Below are 23,022 nucleotides of genomic sequence, written 5' to 3' on the forward strand. Positions count from 1 at the left end.
GCTGGTGAGGCTGTTAGCCTGTTGTTTTCATGCATCTTTGTATAATGCTTAATAAATATGTAAGTAGCTTGTAGAGCTGTTTGCTCTTCTGGTGAATTATTGTGATCCTTCATAACAAGTGTGATTATGTTTTTCGCTCTACCAAAATGAGAAGTGATCTGAAGTCAGCCCATTAACTAGGAAGGCAATGTACAATAGACTTGACAAGGAAATGGTCTGCTAAAGTTGATTCACAGTCCACCCGAGTGAATACAGCTAGCATGGCCAATCCAGTGAATACTTATTTGGCAGTGAGTCCTATTGAACTCAGTGGGACCCACTTTTGTGGCAATCCTGCCAAAATACCCCCATCGTGGAGCAGCATGGATGGATTGAGGCTATCCACATGCAGCAAGGGGAAACACCCCAGTGAGCTTACCCAAATGGACACCGCACACATGAGGAACAATCCACCAGGCATAAAGTCCCCACGGTGCTCTCAAACCCCCCCCCCCCTTGATGAATAACCACAATTATGAATGACAGGGAAGGGTATATAGGCAGTCCAATGCAACAGCTTGCTTGGGAGGGGGCATGCATGACAAGTGCATAGGCTCTTCCTCGGACAAGGGTTCAAACCCCACTGCAGGAGCAAGATCCATTTAAAGAGGAATTATATGGGGTAACCTAATGGCACTATGAAGGGTAGCTGGTAGCTCACTCAACAAGCCACTCAGCTTACCTTGAGCAGGCAAGGTAAGGCCAAACTCATCTTATGAGAATTTGCTTACTTCTAGTGGGAACGCTGAACCTTTTTGCCTCTTTCTTTTGGATGGATGACTGACACACTCAGAGGAAATTTCATAAAAGCTTTATTCTTATCTCTCTCCAACATACAATAAATGGTCATTTAGGGTTTCTAGTTTAATTCAGTAGGAGTTATCAGAGTAATTACAAGAAAGAGAGGCACCTTTTAATGTATGCATATATGAAACTCCCCCCACTACACCATTTTCATTATAGCATAAGTGTTTTGTAATCTGCCTCCTCCCTCTCCCACAAATTTGTTTTTTTTAATAAATATTTTATTAAATTTTCAAATACATAATAAACAATATACTTACACAAAAAAGCCAGAACAGATACACCAAAAAACAATATAGAAAGAAAGAAGTAAAAAATAATTAAAAAAAAGAAAAAAGAAAAGAATAAAACCAACCATTCAATACAATTTTTTTATATAACTAACTGGACTTCCTCACATCTCCTTTACCCTGCATTATTTATAATAAAAATATCAGCAAATTATTACCTTGTTTTATACCTTATTTTATACTTTCCAAATATTATACTTCTAAATTTAAGATAATTTTTATCAATTACTCATACCTTAAATTTAAACATAGTGTTGCCTTAAATTTCGACCTTTTCTTACTTATAACTTAATTTTCTATTTTACAAAATCTATTTGCTGGAACTGAAGTTTTCTAAATCGTGCAGATACTTAACATTCATACAACTTATATTGTTTTTGTAAATAGTCCTTAAACTTCTTCCAGTCCTCTTCCATTGTTTCTTCTCCCAAGTCTCGGATTCTGCCAGTCATTTCAGCCGATTCCATATAATCCATCAATTGCCTCTGCCACTCTTCCAGTGTGGGCAAGTCTTGTGTCTTCCAATACTTTGCAATAAGTATTCTTGCTGCTGTTGTCGCCTACATAAATAAACTTCTGTCCTTCTTTGACACTTTCTGGCCGACAATGCCCAAGAGGAAGGCCTCCGGTTTCTTAACGAAGGTATATTTAAATACCTTTTTTAGTTCATTATAGATCATTTCCCAGAAGACCTTCACTCTTGGGCATGTCCACCAGAGGTGAAAGAATGTCCCCTCAGCCTCTCTACATTTCCAACATTTATTATCAGACAGGTGATATATTTTTGCAAGCTTGACTGGGGTCATGTACCACCTGTATATCATTTTCATAATATTCTCCTTCAAGGCATTACATGCCGTGAATTTTATTCCAGTGGTCCATAACCTTTCCCAGTCCTCAAACATAATGTTATACCCAATATCCTGAGCCCATTTTATCATGGCTGATTTAACAGTCTCATCCTGTGTGTTCCATTTAAGCAGCAAGTTATAAATTCTCGAAAGTACCTTAGTCTTTGGTTCCAACAGTTCTGTCTCTAATTTCGACTTCTCCACCTGGAATCCTATCTTTTTATCCAATTTAAAAACCTCTTGAATTTGAGCGTAATGTAACCAATCTTGCACCTTATTCTTTAATTTCTCCAAGCTCTGCAACCTCCATTTGTCTCCAATTTTTTCTATTATTTCCCAATATTTCAGCCAACCGGCCTCCATATTGAGTCTCTTCCGGGCCTTAGCCTCCATTGGTGATAGCCATCTCGGGGTCTTACTTTCTAGTAAGTCTTTATATTTTGTCCAAACAATAAATATTGCTTTTCTGACAATATGGTTTTTGAACATTTTATGAAGCTTTGCCTTGTCATACCACAAGTATGCATGCCAACCAAAAGCATTATTAAACCCTTCCAGATCTAGGACATCAGTGTTCTCAAGATGTAACCAATCTTTCGTCCAGCAGAAAGCTGCAGCTTCATAATATAACTTTAAATCTGGCAGGGCAAACCCCCCTCTTTCTTTTGCATCAGTTAGTATTTTAAATTTTATTCGGGGCTTTTTGCCCTGCCAGATAAATTTAGAAATATCTTTCTGCCATTTTCGAAAACATTCCACTCTGTCCACAATCTGTAGAGCTTGGAACAAAAACAACATCTTTGGCAATACATTCATTTTTATAGCTGCAATTCGACCCAGCAAGGAAAGTTTCAATCTTGACCAAATTTCTAAATCCTTTTTAATTTCTGACCAGCATTTTTCATAATTATCTTTAAATAGATTCAAATTTTTAACAGTCAAATTAACCCCTAGGTACTTCACTTTTTTAACCACATTTAACTCTGTCTCTTTCTGAAACCTTTCTGATTCCAAAGATGTCAGATTTTTTTTTGCTTATTCAATTTGAATCCCGCCACCCGACCAAACTCATATATCAGTTCCAGAACTCTTTTCGTACTAGATTCTGGCTCCTGTAATGTTATTACCAAGTCATCTGCAAAAGCTTTCAATTTATACTGTTTCACTCCGACCTGTATTCCTTGCACCAACCGGTCCTCCCTAATCATGTTCAAAAGCACCTCTAGGACTGAAATAAATAACAGAGGGGATAAGGGGCAACCTTTTCGTGTTCCTTTTTCAATTTTAAACTCTTCTGTCACCACATTGTTAACTATCAATTTAGCTTTTTGCTCTGAATAAATTGCCTCTATTCCATTTTCAAACCCCCGTCCCACTCCCATCCCTTCCAAATTTTTCTTCATAAACCTCCAAGAAATGTTGTCAAAGGCCTTCTCCGCCCTCTCCCACAAATTTGGCAAACTGCTAGAGATGAAAGGAACATATGAACTTGCCTTTTATAGAGTAAAATTTTGGTAATCTAGCTCACCATTGTCTGGACTGACTGCTCTCCAAGCTTTCTGGCAGGATTCTTTTCCAGTTTTACTTGGAATGCCAAGAATTGGATTTGGGACCTTTTGCATGCTAAGCATCTGCTCTAACACCAAGACCCCAACCGTCCACCATCCCCTTCCTATAATAAAAATCAAATAGTCACAATAACAAAATGGAGCCTCCATATTCAGATGCCGTATAGCAGCTCAGTCTGTGGAGCATGACATTCTTATTCTCAGGGTTGTGGGTTCAAGCCCCACATTGTGCAAAAAGATCCCTGCATTGCAGGGGGTTGGACTAGATGGCTCTCGTGGTCCCTTCCAACTCTACAATTCCATGATTCCACCGACCAACAAGTATAGGAAATGGGCAAAATAGGTGTGGAGCTTGCCTTGATGCTTTGCTTGCAAGATCCCAGAGTTCCCCGAGACATCTGGCTAGCCACTTTTGTAAACAAGAGTGCTTGATTTAAAGTCATTGTGGCCCAGTGGTTAGAGTCTCAGCCTAGGACCTGGAAGACTAGGGTAGAAATAGTCAATCAGCCATGAAGCTCACTGAATGAACTTGAACTAGCCATTGGATTATATTTAAGGTAAAGGTAAAGGTAAAGGGACCCCTGACCATTAGGTCCAGTTGCAGACAACTCTGGGGTTGTGGCACTCATCTCGCTTTACTGGCCGAGGGAGCCGGTGTACAGCTTCCGGGTCATGTGGCCAGCATGACTAAGCCACTTCCTGCGAACCAGAGCAGCTCACGGAAATGTAGTGCTGTGTAAATGCTCAGTCAACAAAGCAAGGATTTTTGTTTGTGTAATGCAATGTTCTCCATCTCTCCTGCTCCCATGCCCCCTAAATATTTCCTAGGAATTCCCCAACCCTCCAATTTGGGGAGGGTGCTGGGTGTGTGTAGGGGACACTGCAAGTTCAACTCTGCAAGTGCAAATCATTGTACTAACGAAACAAGTGCATTGGATACCATCCACTATCTCACAACCTAATCTTTATCACAGGGTGGTTGTGAAGATAAACTGGGGAGGGAGGGAGAGAGGGAGTGAGGGAGGGAGGGACAGCACCTTTGGCTCCCTAGAGGAAACGTGAAATATAAATGTAATTAAATAAAAACTAATCTTACTGTAATCTAGCAAAGCAGTTCCTATTAATCATGATACAAAGCATGAAATGTTAAAATTATTTTTGCCTGTAATTTCAAAGTAAATATGATTTCTAGAGGAATAGGATCCTTTTCCTATTTGCTGTTTATCATCCTTTCAAAATAACGTTGTTGCCTGCCATAGAAGAAAATAACAGCCTCTAAAACATCTTTGGAGTTAAATGGTGGGCAGTTAGATGCTAACTAGAAATGATCAAATCTGTAATGAACCTTTTCCCCACACACAATGGGGAAAATGTTTCCATTTTCAAATGATAAAACTAGGCAAAAGAAAATTTATGATCTAAACTTGCAGCAAATCATTTGTATTGATCTGTTTGTTTCAATTCTGCTGAGGCTAATGGAAATAATTTGTCACCTGACTTGTCCCAGTTGATTTGAAAAACTACCGTATCATTTATCAGGCCAGTTGAAGCCCTGGTACAAGTGTGCTGATACAAAGTAAAGCACCTAGGAACAGAGTGAACAAATTATTATTTTTTTATCCTTTATCCTTTGGTTTCCCATTCTGAATGCAGTGACACTATGAATTTTGTTGTTTAGTTGTGTCTGACTCTTCATGACCCCATGGACCAGAGCACGCCAGGCACTTCTGTCTTGTAGCAAACCTTAACTGGTACATATTCCGTATTCATATTTTGTGTAGAAACATAGTGATGTGAAGTAAAAGATTCCCAACAGGATGTTGTTGTTGTTGTTGTTTAGTCGTTTAGTTGTGTCCGACTCTTCGTGACCCCACGGACCAGAGCACGCCAGGCACGTCTGTCTTCCACTGCCTCCTGCAGTTTGGTCAAACTCATGCTGGTAGCTTCGGGAACACTGTTGAACCATCTCATCCTCTGTCGTCCCCTTCTCCTTGTGCCCTCCATCTTTCCCAACATCAGGGTCTTTTCCAGGGAGTCTTCTCTTCTCATGAGGTGGCCAAAGTATTGGAGCCTCAGCTTCACGATCTGTCCTTCCAGTGAGCACTCAGGGCTGATTTCCTTAAGAATGGATAGGTTTGATCTTCGTGCAGTACATGAGAGTCTCAAGAGTCTCCTCCAGCACCATAATTCAAAAGCATCAATTCTTCAGCGATCAGCCTTCTTTATGGTCCAGCTCTCACTTCCATACATCACTACTGGGAAAACCATAGCTTTAACTATACACCATGAATTAGTGGAATGCAAAAATTATGAATTTGATTTTGCAGTCTCAATAGGACAGCTGGTCTAAGTTTGTTTTCATGGGATGCCTGATTTTTAGTTGGCTATTTAACTAGTATAGCTCAAGTTCTCAAAGTTATCAGGAGATTCCTCAGTCACAAAAAGAACATTACAGTACACAGTTGACATGCAGGTATAGCAGAGTTGCCAATCAGCTAAGAGAAAAATAACCTGGCTGGGTTTTTGTTTTGTTTTCATGCTGCTTGCCATAAACCCTCAGTGTACTAAGTTGTATACCTCTGGTGAACAGGCAGCTTTGCACTGGTTCTTGCTCCAAATCATCTACAAATAATGGCAGCTGGTAGCTGGTACACATATATTCATCCAGGGGTGTCGGGGTGGGACAAGCAATTCCAGTGAGTAGTTTAGCGGCTGGAATCACATTTCCTCACATTTACATTTCCTGTAAAGCAGCCCATATACAGGATTAAGACTTCAGCCTCATATGTAGTTCTTTTTTGGTGAAATTTAAGCTCCTCCAGTTTTCTTTTTGCTATTTCCCCCTCAGTTCAGCCTTAGTCTTCGCTAATGAGTCATTTTTAACTGATTACACTTACATAAAATTAGCATTTGCAATTTGCATCTCCCCCTGTCCACCCCATTACACTGGCATCACTGGCAAAATTAGGCCCATGTTGGGCTGTCACAGCTGTGGTCATATAAAATCCTCTCCACCACATTAGAGCATACTGCAGAGTTTTTGTTTTTGGTTGGGTGCAATTTTGTGGTTTACTTGTTAAGAGTGCCAAAGGATGACTATATTTTTAATTGCAATATCAAAATGCATGAGAATGAGACTGCATTTTAAATTATAAAAATGGAAAGTGAAAAAACAAATTTACAAGCAATACAAGATTGGCGAATGTTGTTGTATCCTAGTACTTAATAGATTAATTGGTCATTTAATTGATTAAAAGCAACACAGTTAATTAACTAAACATTATAATTGGTCAGCAGCCCTTGTAATTACCCAATTCCCAAAAGACAAATGTCCTAGTAGTTGTTGTTAATATGCATGCAATTATTCTAAATTGTAGAGCTTTAGGCTTCAAATGTTACATCTTAATCAGAATGGAATCTAGAAAAGGTTTCCATGTAGCAGTGGCTCCTTCAACTTTCCACAGTCCTGGGCTGCTATGGAGAGGGGCTATATAACCTAAACTAGCTATTGTTTTAAGTGGAACTTGTCAATCCAAAACCTATTAAAAATAATCAATAATTTGTTTATTGAAAAGGATAAAAAACAGTTAGAGTAAAATGTCAGCCATTTGAGAGGTGCTCTAAACAATGGCCAAGAGAGTAGAAATCAATACACCCCCTAATCCTCTATTAAAAGTAAGCCTGTGTTCAAAGTGAGCTCTGTTCTTCCTATGACACTCCTAATTTCCCAAACTTTCTTCTTTCAAGGAACACTTTCTACATCAACTTGTCTGCTGAGAAATCACTGTCTTCTAATGGAACCCTTGCACATTGCAGTGGATTTTCTGGGGCATGTTCTTTCAGTTAAATTGAGCATTGGCCAGAATTGGTCATCCCCATTACTTCTCCTTGTGAGCTGAGACCACACCATTAAATCATATTCAGCAATCCAGTGCAACTACCTGCTCCCATATAAATCTACCCACAAGTTGGGCTATTCCCCAGAGGCCTTGTCTGAGTGCCTCCACCCACTGAAATATGACAGATGGTAAAGGGCTTGCCAATCCTAAGGTTGGCAGTTTGAATCTTCATGATGGGATGAGCTTCTGTTGCTTAGTCCCAGCTCCTGCCAACCTAGCAGTTCAAAAGCATACCAGCACAAGTAGATAAATAGGTACCAATGTGGTGGGAAGGTAAAAGTTGTTTCTGTGTGCTCTGGTACTCTTCACGGTGTACTGTTGCGCCAAAAGCGGTTTAGTCATGCTGGCCACATGACTCAGAAAAGCTGTCTGCAGACAAATGACTGCACCCTTGGCCTGAAAGCGGAGAGAAGCGCCACACCCCATAGTTGAAATTGACTGGACTTAACAACCATCCAGGGGTCCTTTACCTATGGCAAATGGCAAGGTAGGGCAGTGCCTTGTTAGTGGAGAGCTCTCCTTCTCTTTGGAAATTTGGCTTGGTCCTTCCATATTCTCTTTTAGTAACAAACCATAGGTAGCTCTGAGAACTTTTGGCTGGCTCTGAATAGTTTCTTCTTGTTGTGATTAATGTTTCTGTTAGCAAGTGGGACCAGCAGCAAAATGGTGCCGTGTATCCCCACTTCCCTAAGAAGCTTGCTCCTGCTTCAGCTTGGCTCAGAAGCATTGTTCAAGCCTCTTGGGGAATGGGGATGGTCATCCCTTTGCCTTCCTCTCCATCCTTCCTGTTATAAAGCAGGAAGAGAAGTTTAACTTCATGGCCTGTATCTCCCAGCTCTAATCCATGCACTCAATAAAGTTGTTAGGGGTCTCAGCAAGTCAATTCTTTCTCTCTGTGAGTCACCTGCTCTCAGTTTATAGACTAAAGTGATAGACTCACACAGTCTGTCAGACTTTTGGTTTCTTTATATCTCCCTGCTGCTGCCACAGAAGTGAGTGCTGCCCATAGAGAACAATAGAGAAATCCAGCGTCATAGCATAGCTGCGCGTTTTCACCCACCTCCAACAAAAGGTGGGAGTTTCTCTCTTTGGTGTTCAATATGATCCTGGAAGTTACACTTCCTAGAGAATGTGGTGAGATACTCTATTATCTGCATATGCTCAGAGTCAACTGTGCTCAGTACTTTGTAAACCATGGAAGCTTGCAGGTTCCTGTTGGTCTGTTGCTGTTTAATTAAAATAAACCATTTTAATTCTTTTAAATATAAAATAAGTTATCCTTCTCACATTTTCTTAAATTGTTGGACTATGGCAGCCAGACCAAGCAAATTATGCTTTATATCTCTATTATCATGTTGCATGCTGTTGTGTTACATTGCTGTGACAAGGAAAAGGAATATATATATATCCATATTCCAAATTTCCACTCAGCCACCCAACTTTGCTATTAGAGGGAACAAAAAAGAATGGTTTTGATCATTTTTGGCATGTGTTTTTCTAGGATTTCCTTATGCTTGTGTTAGACGCTCACTCAAAATATTTTAAAGAAAATACAGAATACATCTCTGGGTGATATAAGGGATTATGGGCAATCTGTTTTTCAGGGAAGCTTGCCTGACATCATTGAGAAGCCCCTGGTAATCTTCCAAGGAACTTCAGAGTTCCCATGTAACAAAGTTTGAAAACCACTGCTGTCATGCTGCAGTGGATGCTAACCAGCATGCAGCCATTTTCATCCTCACCTTCTCCAGATATACAGAGTGGAAGTCAATTTATGGCTAATTCCTCGGCAGGAATGCTTGCTCAAACCCAACAGAGCTTCTAGTGGGTATACCAGTTTATGAGGCAATCTGTCATATTTAAGCAGATCTCTGTTCCCTGACTAGCCTAAAGCAGAAGCAAGCTATCTGAGTACTGCATACTGCACTGTTGTGAAAATGTACTAAACAATCATTATGTAAACTGGAATGCTTTGAGCATATTTCTACTAATGGATCAGTAACTTGCATTCTGATTGGTTGAGAGACAATATGTTTTAAGTCACCCATACAGAGAGATCAGAGCAGCCAGCAGCATTGTAGACTTAAAGCTACCTCGCTGCCAATCTTTGTTTATTAGGCAGTTTCAAAACTATAGATTTTCATCATATAATTCATTGTGTTCTACTCCTTTGTATTCAGTGGGAGTTGTGGACTTGGAGTATAAATGTGGAAAAGTTCCATAACATCTGCTACTAATTTCTGCCAGATGAAAGTGATAATGATGATGAATATTTCTGTTGATGCTACTGATACATCGGCGCATCTAAGCTCACTTCCACACTGTATGAATATCTAATTGAAAATACATGACTTGTAACACAGACTTGTTGACTTGGACACAGTTTTAATCGTCTTCATTCACTTTAGGATTTCTGCTTTCTAATTTTAAAGGAATAGCATATCTGGTGAAAGTTTCTTGGTGGAAATTTTGCTATAAGGCATTTGACTCTACCTTGGTAAATGCATTTTATGCTTTTGACCTGAAGGACTTGATATTTTTGTGTCCTCAGCTGAAACTGCCCAGCATTGCCTTGGAATTCTAAGAAATGAGAGAGAGAGAATGAGTTATGAAAGGTAAAGGTAAAGGGACCCCTGACCATTAGGTCCAGTCGTGGCCGGCTCTGGGGTTGCAGCGCTCATCTCATTTTATTGGCCGAGGGAGCTGGCGTACAGCTTCCAGGTCATGTGAACCAGAGCAACGCAAAGAAACGCCATTTACCTTCCCGCCGGAGCGGTACCTATTTATCTACTTGCACTTTGACGTGCTTTCGAACCACTAGGTTGGCAGGAGCAGGGACCGAGCAACGGGAGCTCACCCCGTTGCAGGGATTCGAACCGTCAACCTTCTGATTGGCAAGTCCTAGGCTCTGTGGTTTAACCCACAGTGCCACCCCACATCCCTGAGTTATGAAAGGATAGTGTAATTTGTTAATTTTAGGCTGTGCACAGTTTTCGCTCCCACCAACCCAGGGCCCCAAACAGACCCAGAGAACTTATGTCTTGGATCTGTTCCTGAATTTGAAAGTCGGGCCAATTTGAAAGTTGGGCCAATATTTAATTAACGATTGGTTTTTTTAAATCCCACACAGTCATGGGGAGGGCAGGGGAAGAAGACACTGCACCTCTTTTGCCTCTCCTATGACCATATTGCAGAGAGCAGAAGGATTCAGTCCTGCTGAAGGAACATTGGGAGGTCTCACTGGAGACACAGGATATCCAAGATGAACACTGATAAATTCAGACATACAAAAAGAACATACCAGAGGCTACTGGCTCATGCTTCTGCCTCTGACTGTCAGGCTGTCTTTTTTTGGTGGGGTGGGGAGGCTGCTCTACCCAGGAATCCCAAAGAATGAAAAAGTTATTGTAAGTTCCGTTTCCCCTTTCTCCAGTGGTTTCAGGTTTATTCATTCATTTGGTTTGATTTATAAATCCTCCCTTCTGCATACAGATAAACAAATCCATTTAAACATAAAACAGCCATTTAAAATTATTCATAGCACATCAAACAATGCATTGGGTGAGATACACAGTTGCAGCTGACCACTTCACTTAACTGTTTCCAAACGCCTGAATAAAAATATGCATTTTAAAATGGTACCAAAACTCGTGTGAAGTTGGCACCATTTCTGAGAAGAAGGCATTCCAGAGAAGGAATGCTACTACAGAGAAAGTTTCGTGCCACTATCACACAATGCACTTCTCCTGGTGGCTATTTGTAAGCCCAGCACTGGCTGAGACATTCCAGTTCCTGCAGTCAGGCTCTACCTATCATGCTAATCTCCGCTGTATGGATAATCACTCTGTGGATTCTAAGCGGGAACAGCTGAACCAGGTGTCTTGGCTAAAACGTGTATGTGTATATATTTATTTGGCAGGCTACCCATTTGAAATAATGGAGATAGAGAATCCACTCTGACTCATTGATGAGCCAGTCTGCTGTGTTAATCTCAGTCATCCCTCCTACGCGCACTGCTTGAAAATGTAGTAAAATTTATCACCACCTTGATTATGATCTTGCAGACTTCCAGTTGGAGAATGAAAGACGTCATGTTTCTCTGGTGAATAAATAATATAGGATTTGTCAAAATGGATAAGAATTGTTAACTCATTGATACCATTCAGAGAAGGCCCAGAATGCTAACCTGCTTACCCTCACAGTCTGCTAACCAATCCTTTCTTGGCTGTGCATCTGGTTTCTGAAGTCAGGATGCTTTCCTAATGTGGTAGTTATCAAGCCTAAGGAGAACACTCTGTGGGCCTCTCTGGGAGCCACTATGACAACTGTTGTTGAGACACCAATATAGTGGTGAGTAAATATCCTTGTCATGCCCTCCAGTGGTAAGGAGTTTTGAACCTTACCAGTTCAAAGGTTACACAGACTCCAGTGAACACACTGGTACCAAACACAATATCCCCATAATTCAGAAGTGCTTGCTAGTTATAGCTGTAGCACTGTGGAGACATTAGCAGTTTAGCTGAGCTCAAGGCATGGACAAGTGACAGAACCTGGGGTCTTTGAGGAGAAAGCAAAATCCTTCTTCCTCTCATCATCACCTCATAGGACATGCAAATATTCTTCTCTTCCTGGCTTGTCTGGTTTTTGAGCTTCTTCCTAGTTCTTTCCCCTAGCCAGTTCCTCTTCCTGGGATGTCCATCCTCTCCTTCTTCAACCTTTCTCTCTCGAGACTATCTTGGGTGTCTGGGGAGGTGCATTGATACCTCTGCATGTGGTGACCATTGTTGGCTTCCACTTCTAGTCTCCTGACCCCTCTTTTCCTCTGCTGTTCTCCTTCTGGTTTCAGGGACTCCCTCCACACCTCTTTAGCCTCATATTCCCCACCTGCAGGTGACAACTCCCCACAGATTTGACCAGAGCTGATTTTTGATCCAGTGATGGGTGCCCAGTACCAGCCACATGTACTGACATCAGCCAATAAATCCTATCCCCATGTGCTCTTGCTCTTCATTCAGTGGCAGCCATGGGAAGAGTCCTTCACCTACTGGGAAGGCTGACAGCACTCCACGGCCTACCTCTGTAGTCATATTTGCTTTAACATCCCAAACTAGAAATGAGATAAGAACTCTCTAAAAACAGCCATGTGAAACCCAGAACAATTACTCCTGTAAGAAGACAATCATGTCTGGTGGTTGACCTGGTATAATATCCACAAATGGTCAAAGTCCTGGTCAGTGTTTCACTACTGGACGTTGTCATCAGCAGTGCAATTTTGTTATGAAACTAGCATTTCTCATATCTGTGTGGAGGAAAAAGAGCTCTCAAGCTGGTTGGGAAAAAATGAAGTAGTGGTCTCTGAGACAGGCAAAACAGGCCTCTTCCCTGGACAAGACCTAAGAAGATATTGTTTGGGTAGGGAAAAACTTGCCTCTTGCGCCCAAGAGGGTGCCACAAACTTAACAAAAACTTTCATAAACACCCTCAGAACTGGAAAAAAAATAACTGGAAATCTTCTGAAGTGGAAATATTTAAGGACACTGCTTTTGAAGGATCAACAGATGCCACAGTGATCTTAATTCTGGCACCACTACTGTCACTCTAGGATGAAACACTCTTTAATCATTGATTCCTCTTGCAATGAGCTACTTGAGGCTTAAAAGGGTTGAATATTGCCATTCTTGAGGGTCCTATAATTTACCATTTAGTGTCTTCGAGATACCTTTCTTTAGCCTTCTGCAGCTGTGAGAACAATGAAATGATTGGCTGGCATTAGGGACAGAAACCTAATGCTTGTAAATACAGTAAAACTGCCTTTGGGCAATTTGGCAACTGCAAGGCATAGCATTGGAGCTGGTCTTCTGTTCCCACTGATCAGATATTGTCTGAGGTAATTTCTGCTCAAGGTGCTTATTTTGAAGCCAGGAATTGCACTGTATATTTGTGTGACTTCATGAACTACTCTTGTTTCTTTTATTCAAGAAGGGTGATGAGAAAAATGCTAACATGTTGGTAGTATACAGATGTACGGTTTGCTTTCATTTAATGGAAATGTATCCTCGCCTACATGGGCCAAGCCCATACCTGAAAGAGTGCCTCTCTCTTGCAAAAGACATAAGCTGCTGAAGTAAAATTCCAACCATGTCACAAAAGCTCAGATACGAGCCACACCAGAAACCTTCTGTCTGTTAGTCAGGGCTGCCCAGGTTGCTCATAGGGAACCACTGTTGGTGCACACCCTATCTCTCAGCCGAGAGGAGGTACTTCTCAAAAGTAAAGACTGCCAAACCAGTGAAGTAGTTCAAATTGTTACTTTTTCTTGATTAAAAAACAACACTGAATCTATGTGCCCACTGATGTGCAAACAGACACAGCTGTGCTGCTTTGCTTGTCTGACTTATTAGTTTAATAATCATGGAAGTGACTCCTAAAAACTGAATGGGTTTCTTGTTTCGTTTTTTTAAAATAATAATAATTATTGCAACCATTGGTGCAAGAAAATGTTTCTCCTGCTACAATCTCCTGTTCTTCTGTCACAATTAATCGATTTTCGACTGTAGATGCATACTTTATTAATGTTGTTGATGTGGAAGCACTTGTTAGTGCTATTAAAATATATTTATAAGTACAGACAGTAACCAAGAAATTACTGCACTTGCTAATTTAAACCAGGCAGCTTAATTTGACAGGTATTAATCTGGGATGCAAAAGGGTCACTCAGCAAAAAATGTTGTGTTCGGAAGCCAATGAAACTGCTCAGAATCACCTTCCCCATTTAAAGCTATGCTTAAAATAGTTACAGACTCTTGGACATGCAAATTAGCATTTTGTGTTGATGCAAAAACTACTTCTTTGCTGGTAAGGCTGCAATCCTAAACAAATTTACTTGGCAGTAAGGCCCAATGAGCACAGTAGGATCGATAAACAGTACTAAGTAATCACGTATTAGATCAGGCTTGTCGAACTGCTATAGTCATACATATCTCAGCCATGCAGTTAACTATATCTGGCTGAAAGTTTCTCTGTCTCCAGAATACAATCCAGCTCCAATAAAATCAGTTGCCATTGTACCTGTGTGTTGTTATCATCCATATAGTTAGGCTGCTTAAGCCCACAACTTTAATGGGATAAAATAACCCACCTAAGCAGGTACAGGGCTTACGGAAACTGCTTTTGCCACTTTAGAATGATGCTTGCATTACAAATTTAGAAAATAATAATAATAACAACAACAACAACAACAACAACAACAATTTATTATTTATACCCCACCCATCTGGCTGGGTTCCCCCAGCCACTTTGGGCGGTTTCCAACAAAGTATTAAAATACTTTATTTTTTTAAAAAAGACCTATGACTCTCATTCAGAAAAAAAATGTTGTGCTTAGGTCCCATCTGATGCCCTTTTAAATGTGTTGTGGAAGGAAGGGATTACAGTCGTCCCTTGGTTGTCGAACTTAATCCGTTCCAGGAGTCCATTTGACTCCTGAAATGGTTCAAAAACCAAGGCGCAGCTTCCAGTTGACTTAGGAGTCTCCTGCACTCAATCAGAAGCCGCATAGGACTTTCAGCTTCTGAAAAACGTTCTCATACCAGTACACTCATTTCTGGCTTTGCAACATTCAGGAGCCAAAACGTCCGAGTACCAAGGCATTCGACAACCAAGGTATGACTGTATTGGTTTGTTGTTCTTAGCTTTACAATGTATTTGTGGTTTTTATATTGTAATTTTATGTTGTGAACCACCCTGAGATCTGTGGATGAAGGGTGGTATACAAGCAACAACAACAACACTAATAAGGGCTGAGTGAGTTAATAACATGTTGTTATTATTATTATTATTTATACCCTGCCCATCTGGCTGGGTTTCCCTAGCCACTCTGGGCGGCTCCCAACCGGATATGAAAAACACAATACAGCATTAAACATTAAAAAACTTCCCTAAACAGGGCTGTCTTCAGATGTCTTTTTAAAGTAAGATACTGTAGTTGCTTATTTTCTTGACATCTGATGGGAGGGCATTCCACAGGGCGGATGTCACTACCGTGAAGGCCCTCTGCCTGGTTCCCTGTAACCTCGCAATGAGGGAACCGCCAGAAGGCCCTCGACGCTTGACCTCAGTGCCCAGATGGGGGTGGAGACACTTGTTCAGGTATACAGGACTGAGGTCATTTAGGGCTTTAAAGGTCAGCACCAACACTTTGAATTGTGCTCAGGAACGTACTGGGAACCAATGTAGTTACCTTGTCTCATTGATTTTATTTGGAGTCAAGTGTGGGTAAGACTGTGCACACTTATGTTCTGAACTCCACCGAATGACATACTTCAAAGTTAACATCCATAAGTTTAGCCTGTACCTTTCTGGGTTCAGAGCTCCCTGTTTATAACTCCCACAAATATATTTTTTTGGTAACGCTATCCTAAATTTTCATCCATCTCTCAAGAGAGGACTTTCTGAAATGAGTTTCTAGTCTCAGATGAGACCTTGCAGTTTTTCCTTTGACCTTAAATAATTGAACACTTTAGATGTTTTTGATGGAGCTTTAAACATTCAATACATTTTAACTAGTCTTGAAATGTGTCATATTTTACTTTCATACTCTTCCATCTGTGGTCAGAGGTCATGTCTGAAGATAAAACTGTATCGTCATTTCAATGCATTTTAATATAGCTTTTAAGATTCAGGTTATGGTTTTTTTTAAAAAAGGGTATCAGTTGCCATTGGAGTGCATTAAAACATGGGAAATATTTCTAAACTTGCTATACCAGCAAAAAAGGAAAATGGGGGGGGGGAGTAACAGCACATATGTACATAATGCTATACCAGTGTAACATTACAAAGCATATTATAAAGCATAGGGTGGCAAACAACATAATGGCAGCAATGTTTGTTTGTTTGTTATTTCTCACCCACCCTTAATCAAACCATCCCAGGGCCAGATTACAGTCCAATTAAACAAACAATTTTAATTAAACTGAGAACAGGTGTAACCATAGCATGGCACTAAAAAAATCTCAGTTATAAAACCTGCATGGAGCCCTCAATGATTTTTCATTGCATCAGCTAGCTAACGTCACACAGAAATTAATATTCCACAAACTGCCTGGGCAAACAGGTATTCTATCTGGTGCTGAAACAGGAACATTTAGCAGCAGCAGTTGTATATGCAAGAGGAGGGCATCCCATAGTCAGGCCACTACCACAGAGAGGGCCTGAGCCTGTGTCACCACACAGTGCTCTTCCCCTGGTGATGGAATAACAAGGAGAGCCTCCTATCACTTTAAAAAAAGAGTGCATATAGATAGAACATACAAAACAATGATGTTATACAACAGTATGCAATATAAAGCTGTAAGAGTTCTATTGTTCTGGATCAGTTGTTCATCATTCCCACTCTTTCTAGGCACCTACAGATCGTGATTTCTCAAAAGAAAATAGTACTTCCTTAGAAACTGAGGTGAATAACTTGAAGTAAATGATGTTTTCAGGGGCAAGTCCCCAGGTCCTCTCTGTTCAAAGCTAAGAGCGAAATTTATTCACTTTCCTGAGCCGTGTTTCTGATCATGGAGATCAATGCAATGCAACAAAGCATTGTGTTTCATGACACTTTTGGAAATAAAGACAGGTTTGAGTTGGAGGTGGGGGATTGGTCACCACATTTTAGATGTGACATCCCTTCATCCATTCTGAGTTCAAGTTCTTGCCCTGTTGCAAGAAAAGACTCTATATTTGCCTCCGTACCAGTCATACTGCTCCTGGAGTTCTTCCAGCTGCCCCCCACCTAGCTATACAAAAACCACAGTAAGGACCAAGGACCTGATTTGTAGCACTGGTGTCCCTGATTTAGGACAGGCAATGTGGCTGGTGCTTACTGGAATGGAGCCGTGTGGGTTCACTAGCAGGGGTGCTGTGCTAATGTGTCCATGTAGCTCTGACCCCACCTAGTACCATAGCAATGGTGCAGTTAAGCATATGTTCATTGAATTGCAAGTTTTTGGATATGCTGACGCAATCATATAACTACTTTGGGATGCAACAACAAATGTGGGATGGATGTTTGAGCTAAATCAAAACTATTTCTTGAAGTTGCATGCTGGGGAGGAAGAAAAAGAGGAAGGACTTGAGAAAGAGGGCTCAAGGTGGGGGTTTTTTAGTCTCTGTAGTCTTATACTTTAAGCTGTAACAATACCCAATCCACAATACATCTCTCCTCCCCCCCAAAGCCCTCCAAAACAGGGTTGCAAGGGAAATTAGCTAGCTGTACTGAGTGAATTTTACCTTCACCTCTTTAGCTGACCTGGATACACAGTATGTTATGGCCTTGCAAGCATCAACTTTATCCAGCTCAGTGAATTTTATGTTCAACTCTTTCCCCAGGCATTTAAAAAAACTAACTTGTTACAAAGCTCAGATTAAATCACTGCAGGCAAAAACATAGAAAGCTTGCGGCAACTGAGACAACACAAAATGGCTTCCAGAGAAACGAGGGTAGTGTAATATTAATGGTATTTGTCTTGGGTAGGAGAAGGTGAGATATATGTATACATGAGTGTGTGTAAGAGAAGGGTATTTATTTCTTTTATTATGCATACCAAATGCCAGGTTAAGTAATTGGCACCCTCTTTGCATATTATTGTTTGGGTTACAAACCACCCTGACAAATAAATGTGTACATAATATTGAAGTCAATTGACTACTTTCTGTAGCACTGGAGTCTAGCATAGCCTGAGAACTGGATTGGGGAATAAAGAAGCACAGAGTTGAAGTCAGGAAGAAAGAAGCTGACTGCCCTAGGTCAAATAAAGCTCCAGGAAACACAAGGAGTGTCAAAACCTTGCAGAATCTAAGATATAGCAGCCACCTCTTTTGAAACCAGTCCAGGAGAGGAAATAGGCAGGAAGAACCAGCTGCATAAATATAAGAGGGGAGATGACACCTGGCTTACCAGTAGTACATGTGAAAAGGATCTAGGGGTCTTAGTGACTCAAGCTTAACGTGAGTCAACTGTGTGATGCAGCAGCAAAAAACAAACAAAACTGATGCTATTCTTGATGGCATCAACAAAAGTATAGTGTCCCCATCAAGGGAAGTGATAGGACTGCTCTGTTCTGTTCTGCCTTGGTCAGACCACACCTGGAGTGCTGTGTCCAGTTCTGGGTGCCCTATTTAAGAAGGATATTAACAAGCTGGAATATGTGCAGAGGAGGGTGACCAAGATGATCAAGGGTCTGGAACCAAGCCTTATGAGGAACAGTTGAGAGAGTCGGGTATGTTTAGCCTGGTAAAGAGAAGACTAAGAGGATATAAGATAGCCATTTTCAAATATCCAAAGGGCTGTCACATAGAGGATGAAGCAAGCTTGTCTTCTCCTCCTCTGGAAGCTAGAACCTGAACCAATGGCTTCAAGTTACGAGAAAGGGGATTCTGACTAAACATCAGGAAGAACTTTCTGACAGGAAGAGCTGTTTGGCAATGGACCAGACTGCCACAAGAGGTGGTGGGTGGACTCTCCTTTCTTGGAGGCCTTTAAGCAGAGGCTGGATGGCCATCTGTCATGGATGCTTTAGCTGAGATACCTGCATTGCATGGGGTTGGACTAAATGACCCTCGGGGTCCCTTCCAACTTCGATTCTATTATTCTATGATAATCACACTGCAAGTTTCACCACAGTATGACTATAAACTTGTACATGTTAAAAATGCTATAATATTAATAAATGTTGATGACATATTGCAGAGTCTCAGGAACTGTCAGTTTACACCAGGGAAAAGGACAATATGAGCTGATCTCATTTCAATACTAGGGAATGTGTGCTATTGAATTTCATTATAGTTGCTTTATTTGTTATTTTGAAATTGCTAGTATCTCCAGGGCAAGTGAACAGATCTAGAAAATGAGTTTTGAATAAACAAAATTGCTCACTGTTCACCTAATTATTACCTGTGTTGCACTAATGGTCGAAAGTTCAAAACTTAAAATTTGTAACATAGTAGCCAACATTATTTGTGTTGTGATTCTGCTCCTCAGTCTTCATATTTTCAGGGAGTGAATTGTATAGAAATAAATGAGACTTACTTCTGAGCAAAATTGCAATCCCAAACACATTTCCCTAGAAGTAATTTCCATTGAAATCAACAAGGACTTGTGTTTTAAGACTCTCTCTGGTAAAGAGCACTGGAGAAATAAAAACATCAGCTCAAACAGAATGGGCCAGAGTGCCCCCCTCATAAATATAAATGATGCCAAAAAATGGGATGTATTAGAGATAAGTAAGAACAATATTTCAGAACTTAAACCATTACAATGTTATATTTTGTTAACCCCTTCAGATCACTTCTAGTCTATAAATGGTATTCTAGAAAAACAACCCAGAATGTTAGTTTTCAAGCTAGCTAAACCAACAAATTCAGCAGACACACATACTCAGATGAGATTTATGTAATAAGCCAAAATGTGTCAGGAAAAATAGACCAACTACTGGCAGGGGCGGACTTTGCTCTTTCAAATTTCAGTGGTGCCCTGGGAGAGGCCAAAATTCAGTGCCCCCTGCCTCTTGCCTTCCGTTATGCGTGTGCTGTACAACATAGTTGTGACACCCTGTGGTGCGCATCTCAGCTTGGCGCCCAGTGCAAGGGAACTGTTTGCACTGCCCTAAATCTGCCTCTGCCTCTGGGCTATCCAAACCAACCAAATTCAAATCTGTATTTTATGGATATGAACTACTATTGAAACATAGTTTCTGCAGACATTTTTGTGGCCCATTCCATGAATCCCATCTAGTAACGTGAAGCTGGTGTTCTGGATCACTTTTTCCAGAATAATGTTGCTTAGCTAGAATGGATATCCAAGCTTACCCGGCCTTAGGAGAGCTCACAAAGCCTGTGCCTCTCTGCCTTGCCTCTCTCTGCCTGGATCTCGGCGGGGGGGGGGGCACCAGATAAACAGTCACTCAGTGAGCTCACAATGACTTGCTCACTGGCATCTTGAGCAATTCACAGTGAAGTCTCTCTAACCTTGTTTTACTCTGTAAAGCTCTAAACCACTTGGACCGAAAGCACCTGATTCCTCATGATCACTGAGACCCTCCAGTGGGGCACTTCTGGTGGTTCCCAATTCCCCTGAGGTTCAGTTGGCCGTAACTAGGGACCAAACCTTTAGCAGGCCCTGCTCTGCGAAACTCACTGCTGATAGAACTTCAAGCAGGAGCCAACCCTCCTTTTCCTGAGATGTCACTCTTCCAAACACTTTTTTGTCTAGACAGGTCTTTACAACATGCTTTCTAAACATGGAGCTTTGGTTGATTTCATACTTACATGTTACGTGCAATCTTTCTGTATTTTTATGAAACTGCAGGTGATGACTTCGTAATTAAGTAAGTAAGTAAATAACTCCTGGGAATCACCCCCTGTCCCTTTCTAAGTGGCCTGGACCTGGTAGATCAGTTTCAATTGAATATAATGGTCAGACCTGGCATCTAGATCTCTGCAGAAGTGCCAGGGGGTGGTTGGTCTGTCACACGTAGTAAGGACTCCAGGAGTCTGGGCAGTATTTTGGAACCATCCTACTTGGCAGTTGGTGTTGTGTGATGTTTGTCTGGAATACCAGTTATTTCCCAGGATGCTTATGCAAGCATGGTTTCTGTGGAGGTTTGGTGGCTTACTGCATGAATCTCAAGTTCCCATATGTGTCCTGTTAATTTTGAGGATCGGTGTAGCTTAGAAGTTCGTGTTCTGAGCCATTTCGGTTTGGTTCTGGCCTTTACACCGTTCAATTTTCAATCTATATGCTCCCTACAAAGGCAGTTTAATATGAGAGACATTTGTGTGAAAGGAGAAGGAAGGCCAAAACACCTGACCTGTTCATTTCTACATGTTTCTGTTTTACTAGGGATTCAGTGAATATGAAATTTATAGGCAACTTAGAAGTCTGTAGTCAAATGCCTGGCTGGAGAAGCTTATTTATGCAAGATATTTATGTACCACTTTTCAAACAGACCTCACAAAGCAGTTCACAAAAGGGCATTACAGCAATAAGGATCAGTTTAAAAAGAGAGAGGAAAAGAAAATGTTACAATAGAAGGTGAAAACAATTGTTTAGAACAAGCTATAATGGCTTCCTTAGCATCCTGCCCAGGTCAGGATGCCCCTGTGGTAATGGCTGGAAGAAGGAAGAGGAACCACCACGGACATCTGGATTGTGGCAGCTCACCTGAATGATTTATTTCTTCTCCCTTCCCCTCAAGGCAAAATAGTCTTTATTGATTTTAAATCAATACAGAAAAAAATATAACTGTTCAGGTTGAAGCTGCATGCCCTATTGACTACAGTGGCTGATAATAAGGCACCTGCTTTACAGTATTGTTATCTTATGTATTTTTACTTGGAAATAAATCTCACTTGAGGGGGGATTCCCTTAATGCTCCCCATCAGTGGAAACCCTGCACAAGGAATTCCACTTGCCTAACAGGGTTACCCCCCTCTCTTCCTTCCATGCCCCCCAAATTGGCTTGGTGGGTGGTCGGAAGAACCCCTGGAACAACATGCAGGGAGACGAGAGGAGATCATTCGATCTGGCAAGCTGCAGTGCTTGTGCAGATGGAACGTTTGTAACAGAGCAATGTTGAATTCCTCCCACTGTATTTAATGGGTCTTATTCCCAGCGAAGTCAAAATTAGTGCCACTTACACCCCAGTGCAGCTATAGTTTATTTGGATGTATTTCAATGGGACTTGAAATTACACATATTTGAGAGTGCAGGCCTAAAGGGGGTGAACTTTGTTTGGACCATGCTTAGTGTGGTTATCAAACATTCCTCAACTACTTATATAGGCATCAGGGTTATTAAAATAAGAGAGGTACATTTATGGTAGTTTTGAGGTCATGTTTTTCTTTAATTCTCACATGAGGGCCCCTCTCCTTCACTATAACATATAGGAAGGTTTTGTTTAATTATTGAAAATCTTAATATTTTAATCCTCTGAAGTAGCCAGCTCTAGAGAGGGAATTGGTCGTGAAACTCTAACTTTCATTATGGATCTGCCAATATCCCAGCATAGTAATGTGCCATTGATTTTGCTATTATGGCCGATTACCTGCTTCAGCTAAGGGGTAAAAGGTTCATGGATTAATTCAGCCATATATTTTCCCTTTAGTATTGTGTATAAGACATGCACAGACATGAGATGTATGTGAATAGACCATTATGGGAAAATATCTACTTAGTGTACATTTTTAAAAGCACCCTTCCACAGCCTTCCTCTATGAAAGATTTTGTTTGGTTTAATGATAAAGCTGATGAAACATTGATCCCGTGTTCTCTTCTGAAGTCTTGAGGAAATTATTGTTAATCAATGTAATGGAGATATCATGAATTCCTTGAATATAAGCTTGGTTATTGTAAAAATCATGGTCTGAAGTCTACCATACTTACTCAATTAGAAGCCATTTTATGAAAATTATGTATAAGGTAGAATATATTATCCCAATAACCTCCAGATTTGACTCCAAGACCTTCCAGATTCTATGTGCAAAGTTGTGGCCCTCAAATTATTGCTTTGAAGAAGGGGTAGCTGGC

The 23,022-nt window shown here is 40.8% G+C and overlaps 2 long non-coding RNA genes across 3 annotated transcripts in view; one reads left to right on the plus strand and one right to left on the minus strand.

Moving 5' to 3' along the window:
- Positions 1 to 23,022, plus strand: part of LOC310845410 — a 722,498-nt gene that overhangs the window by 278,970 nt on the left and 420,506 nt on the right. The gene's annotated exons all lie outside the window — the stretch shown is intronic.
- Positions 9,817 to 20,368, minus strand: LOC310844536. Of its 2 annotated transcripts, XR_014564171.1 has the most exons (3): positions 20,304 to 20,368; positions 11,497 to 11,550; positions 9,817 to 10,031 (listed from the first exon to the last, which is right to left on the minus strand). It is a non-coding gene; the product is annotated as an uncharacterized lncRNA (long non-coding RNA). The 2 variants fall into 2 exon arrangements; XR_014564170.1 differs by lacking the exon at positions 11,497 to 11,550.

Source organism: Podarcis gaigeae (genome assembly GCF_964106915.1).
Source record: "Podarcis gaigeae genome assembly, chromosome: 5".
In the NCBI taxonomy this organism is placed as follows: Eukaryota; Metazoa; Chordata; class Lepidosauria; order Squamata; family Lacertidae; genus Podarcis; species Podarcis gaigeae.